A 6,536-nucleotide genomic window follows, 5' to 3' on the forward strand; every position below is an offset into this window, starting at 1 on the left:
CGCACCGAGCTTCACTGCGACCCTCGGCACGAACTCCCGCAGCCTGGAATGTGCCAGTTGTCAGAATTCTTCCTCGGAAATCTCGATGTGCTGGGATACCAACAAGTTTCCGGATGACCAAAGAGCGTCTTCCGCTGAGCTGATGATCTGTCAGCAGCGCTTGATGTTTGTCTCCGTGTGCGTCCCCGGGAACAGCCGCAGATCAGAGAGTCCTCGTCACGCAGTGACACGGGCCCTTTCATATTCTGCTAGATCCTTTTTACAAACTGACAGTCCGCAGAGAGTGGGGTTACTGACTCTTCTCCGCTACAGACGTCCGGCGGGCAGCGGGTTGTGATGATAACGTCTGGGCAGGCAGAAATGATCTGACCCTCTCAACGTAATGGCGCCTGTTGGTTAGGCCGATTGGTGAGGCCTGCGATGAGGAGTTCTGCCAGAAGTTTTGAAGTCTGTTAGGGAAACCACCCCACCGTGTCCATTGAGTCCTCCTCCTGCAGTGTCTGTGGGAAGTTCCATGCTGACCACTGCCTAATGGCCTTGTGGTCAAAGATGTTGGTGTGGACTAATTTTTCAATGGAGAACAGGTATGTGGCACCGTCCAGCTGACTGGGCAATGTGTGGCAATGCGCCAGACCCATTTTTAGGAAAACCGGTGACAAACAGAACCTCGATAAGTAGTGGTACTTGGTGAGCACGTATTTGGGTTCCACACACAGCCTGGTGCAGCCAAGCACAAAGGTGATTACCAGAGTGAGGACGACATTGGGAAATTTTCACTCCCGTTGTCCAGGAACTTGTGCACGGTGATCCATCTGTCCGCTCCATCTTGGATCCTCAGATGAACCTGAAGACGGTTCGGGTGATTCCAAAGCTGGAGGAGCAGGACGTGGGTCACACCTGCAGCAGGTACAGCAGCCCTGAGAGCACCTCACACCTGATGACCAGGTTGTTTCCAGATATTGACATAGAACACCAACCCTAGAGTCTCAATTTATGTTTTACATTCTCAGTCCACTCCAGCCAATTCTTGTTACAGACCTCAACCCATCCAAACCAGATCACCAGCACCTTTGCGTAATCGGACCTGATGGTGAAGAGGACACTGGATCAGTTGAGACAATTACCTAAGAGCAGGGCCTCGTCCTTCATGTAGTTAACCTAGGCCCCCGATACTGTCTCAAACTAGGCGATGATGCTGATCGATCTGCGAACTGACCTCAGATCTGAGCAGAAGACGGTTCATGCACAGGGAGGGGTTCATTTGGGTCCCTCCACTACCCAGCAGTGTCAGTCCTCTTGTGCTCTTTTCCTTCCTGGTGGATTCTGCAAAGTGTTCTCTGAAGCACACAGACAAGACAGGGGAGAGTGAGCTACCTTGCCTGACTCCAGACTTGATGGGAAAGCTAGCTGCCTCCCACCCATTGAATTAACTGCACTACTGATATCTGTGTGGAGCAGTTGGATCCATTGCCTGACTCCCTCCCCAAATCCCGTTTTGGAGAGTTCGTTCATCAACTACGTGTGTCATATCCTGTCAAAGGCTTTCCATCTTCCAAGCTGACCAAAGAGGCGTCCACCCCTCAGTCCTGCTTGTAGGTGATAGTATCCCTCAGCAGCACAAAGATGTCAAAGATCATCCTGGCAGATACAGCAGAGGTTTGGTCTGGGTGGATCACCTGTCCCAGAATAGACTTGACTCTGTTGGCGATGTCATGGGACAGGATCTTATAGTCTACATTCGAGAGCGAAATGGATCTCCAACTCTTGATGTCATCCCTTTCCCCTTCTGCTTGTAGTCGAGGGTGATGATGCCTTTCCTTACGGATTCCAACATTCTGCCAGCTAGCAGCATGGCATTGTACACATCCAGCAGGTCTGCGCCCATCCAGTCCAACAGAGCCGAGCACAACTCAGCCGGTAATCCGTCACTGCTGCGAGTTTTATTCGAGTCAAAGGAATGGATGGAGCTCATCCCCTGTCAGTGGTGGGTCCAGACTCTCTCGCTTGCTGCTATCTAACACCCGCTTGATAGATGACAGGAACTTCCGGGAGGTTGTGCTGTCTGTGTGCTTTCTGTCTTACAAACTGCTATTAGAACGATGTACAGATCCTCAGTACGTCTGTCTGTGAGGATGCTACTGAGTAGTTCCTCTTCCATAAAGCTGTGGATCACAGAGCTCCACCTGTGAACCTTTTGGAAGAAGCAATGTGAGCAGGTCTCATCCTGCTCCATGGAGAGGACCCGAGAACGGAAGACCATCACGGAGGATTCGGCGACGAAGTGCTTGGTTGCCGCCCTTACACCTCTCGTACTCCTTCCTCAATCCACTGCGTTCACTGCAGTAGTTGCAACTTTGTAAGGGGTGCAGGAGCATCTGAGTACAATTGTAGACATTTGTTCTTCAAATGTCTTCAAATTTTACTTCAACAGTCAGAGGCGCTCACAACCATGTTGCCACATTCACTTCTTCAGAGTACAACCAGACGGACAGAATGGCGGGGCAGGCTCGATGGGCCGGATGGCCTACTCCTGCTCCTATTTCTTCTGTTTCTTATGTCCCATGAGCCTGCACCTGGACCATCGCTCTCCATACCCCTACCATCCATGAAGCGCTCTGTTAGGGAAATTAATTTGGTAAGGAATTTCAATTGAAGTTGTCAATAACAAATTGGACATGGACTTTGAAGTGACTAGAGAATATCATTACTCCTTAATAAGGGAAGAATAACTTGCTGATGGTGCAATCCCCAAGTCTTTCAAAAAACAATAGTCACAGCCTAATTTATACACGCGCACAGAAGTTTTGGGGTAAGGATGAATTGTACAAAAGGGACGGGTTGCACCTTAATAGGCAGGGGACCAGCATTCTGGCAGACAGGTTTGCCACTGCAACATGGATGTGTTTAAACTAAGTAGTGGGCGGAGGGGATGAACTGGAAATATAAAGATGGAGTTAAAGGGAAAGTGAAAATAAGAAAAGTTAAAAAGGACATCAGAATCAATGGAGAAGAAAGCTCAAGAAGAGGTCATACAGTATGGCCAAGCGAAATAGGAATTGATATGAAAGGAGAGGGGAGTACCGAATTAAAAGTATTATATATGAATGCACAAAGTATAAGGAATAAAGAAGATGAGCTTGAGGCTCAGTTGGAAATTGGCAAGTTTGATGTTGTGGGAATAACTGAGACATGGCTTCAAGCGGTCAGGGCCTGGGAAATGAATATTCAAGGATATACATCTTATCGAAAGGACAGACTGACTGGCACAGGGGGTGGGGTGGCTCTGTTGGTGAGGAATGATATTCAGTCCCTTGCGAGGGGGGACATAGAATCAGGGGATGTAGAGTCAGTATGGATAGAACTGAGAAATTCTAAGGGTAGAAAGACCCTAATGGGAGTTATCTACAAAGGGAACTATGGAGCTATGAGGGAGGAGCTGGGCAAAGTTCAATGGAACAATACCCTAGCAGGGAAGACAGTGGAACAACAATGGCAGGTATTTCTGGGAATAATGCAGAAGGTGCAGGATCGGTTCATTCCAAAGAGGATCCATTGATGACTCCCTCCCCAATCCCACTTTGGAGAGTCCATCCATCAAGTACGTGTGTGATATCCTGTCAAAGACTTCCCCTCTTCCAAGCTGACCACCTTCCCCCCCTCCTCCCCTGGTCCTGGACGGAGGTGATAGTGTCCCTCAGCAGCACGTATCTGTCAAAGATCTTCCTGCCAGGCAGAGCGCAGGTTTGGTCTGGGTGGATCACCCGTCCTGGAATGTCCTGGATCACCTTGACTCTGTTGGCGATGGCATGGGGCACGTTTTTGTATTCTAAATTAAAGAGCAAAATGTATCCAATACTTGATGTTATCCCTTTCCCATTCTGCTTGCAGTCGAGGGTAATGATGCCTTTCCTTATGGATTCCAACATTCTGCCAGCTAGCAGCATAGCATTGTACACATCCAGCAGGTCTGGGCCCATCCAGTCCAACAGAGCCGAGCACAACTCAGCCGGATGGATCTTTTCCAGTGTCAGTGGCTGGTCCAGACTCTCCTGCTTGCTGTTGTCTAACCCCTGCATGATAGATGATAGGACGTTCGGGAGGCTGTGCACTCTGTGCCCTTTCGGTCATACAGACCGCTATAGAAGGACCAACAGATCCTCAGTAGGTCTGTCTGTGAGGATGCTACCGAGTATTTCCTCTTCCATAAGGCTGTGAATCACAGAACTCCCCCCCCCCACCCCCGGGAGACATTTGTTCGAAGAAATGTGAGCAGGTCTCATCCTGTTCACATCACATATTACAGAGATAATAAACCTGATTATCGGTTCCTTAAGCTTGTCTTAGCCGGGGGGTGGGAGCAGTGAGTTTAAGCTCCCACAAACTATTAAATGCCCTCGATGGTCTATATCTTCAATAACCTCTGACAAACAAGTCTAGATCCGGGCATTCACATGTGGCTTATGTACTAAGTCTGGCGGAACCGTTTCTACTGACTGGAGAACGGGCAAAGGCGAGTTAATGGCGTCTTAAAACCCGTCATTCAGGGAGATGGGCAACATCTGTGGAAAAGAGTCAACAGTCAACTTTTCCCTGAGAACATCTGTTCCCAATTTAAGCTTCCAGTTTCCTGCCTGATAGCCTCATAATTCCCTTTACTACAATTAAATGATTCTCTAACTTGTCTGTTCCTATCTCTCTCCAATGCTTTTGTAAAGGAGATAGAATTATGATCGCTATCTCAAAAATGCTCTCCCACTGAGAGATCTGACACCTGACCAGGTTCATTTCCCAATACCAAATCATGTACAACTTCCCTCTTGTAGGCTTATCTACATATTGTGTCAAGAAACCTTCCTGAACACACCTAACAAACTCCACCCCATCTAAACCCCTTGCTCTAGTTTGATGCCAATCGGTATTTGGGAAAATAAAATCTCCCATCACAACAACTCTGTTATTATTACACTTTTCCAGGATCTGTTTCCCTAGCTGCTCCTCGATATCCCTGCTACTATTGAGAGGCCTATAAAAAAAACACCCAGTAAAGTTATTGGCCCCTTCCTGTTCCTAACCTCCACCAACAGAGACTCCATGCACAATCCCTCCATGGCATCCACCTTATCTGCAGCCGTGACACTATCTCTGATCAACAGTGCCATGCCTCCACCTCTTTTGCCTCTCTCCCTGTTCTGACTGAAACATCTAAAACCCGGCACTTAAAGTAACTATTCCTGCCCCTGAGCCATCCAAGTCTCTGTTATGGCCACCACATCATATCTCCAAGTACTGATCCACACTCTAAGCTCATCCACTTCGTTTACAATACTCCTTGTGTTAAAATAGACACATCTCAAACCGTCTGAGCGTGTCCCTTCTGTATCACCGGCCTATCCTCCCTCACACACTGTCTCCAAGCCTCTTCCTCCGTCACTTCAGTTTGGTTTCCACCTCCCAACAATTCTAGTTTAAACTCTCCCCAGTAGCCTTAGCAAATCTCCCTGCCAGGGTATTGGTCCCCTGGGATTCAAGTGCAACCCGTCCTTTTTGTACAGGTCACAGCTGCCCCAAAAGAGGTCCCAATTATCCAGAAATCTGAATCCCTGCCCCCCGCTCCAATCCCTCAGCCACTCATTCATCCTCCACCTCATTCTATTCCTATTCTCACTGTTGCGTGGCACAGGTGGTAATCCCGAGATTACTACCTTTGCGGTCCTGCTTCTCAACTTTCTTCCAAACTCCCTGTCGTCTTTTTTCAGGACCTCTTCCCTTTTGCTGCCTATGTCATTAGTACCGATATGTACCGCGACCTCTAGCTGTTTTCCCTCCCACTGCAGGATATCTTGGATGCGATCTGAATCATTCCGGAATCTGGCACCTGGGAGGCAAACTACCATCCGAGTTTCTTTCCTGCGTCCACAGAATCGCCTGTCTGACCCCCTAACTATACTCCCCTATCACTGCTGTCTTCCTCCTCCTTTCCCTACCCTTCTGAGCCACAGGGACAGACTCTGTGCCAGAGGCACGGCCACCGTTGCTTCCCCCAGGTAGGCTGTCCCCCCCCCAACAGTACTCAAACAGGAGTACTTATTGTCAAGGGGTACAGCCACATGGGTACTCTCTAGTACCTGCTTCTTCCCCTTTCCCCTCATGACTGTGACCCACTTGTCTGTCTCCCATGGCCCCGGTGTGACCACCTGCCTATAGCTCCTCTCTATCACCTCCTCACTCTCCCTGACCGGATGAAGGTTATCGAGCTACAGCTCCAGTTCCCTAACACGGTCCCTTAGGAGCTGCAGCTCGACACATCGGGTGCAGATGTGGCCGTCCAGTAGGATGGGAGACTCCAGGACCTCACACACCTGACATCGAGCACAGAAATCCGGCCTCACGCATATATGACTTCCTTTCCGCAATTAACACAGGTAAACCTATCTCACCTCGTCCCGTTACCGCCTCAGCCCGTTGAGCCAAAGCCCTATCACTCTGCTACCTCTCACTCCGCTGCTCACTCCAAACACAACATCAACATCCTTTGT

This window comes from Hypanus sabinus, chromosome 5 (assembly GCF_030144855.1).
Source record: "Hypanus sabinus isolate sHypSab1 chromosome 5, sHypSab1.hap1, whole genome shotgun sequence".
Taxonomy (NCBI): domain Eukaryota; kingdom Metazoa; phylum Chordata; class Chondrichthyes; order Myliobatiformes; family Dasyatidae; genus Hypanus; species Hypanus sabinus.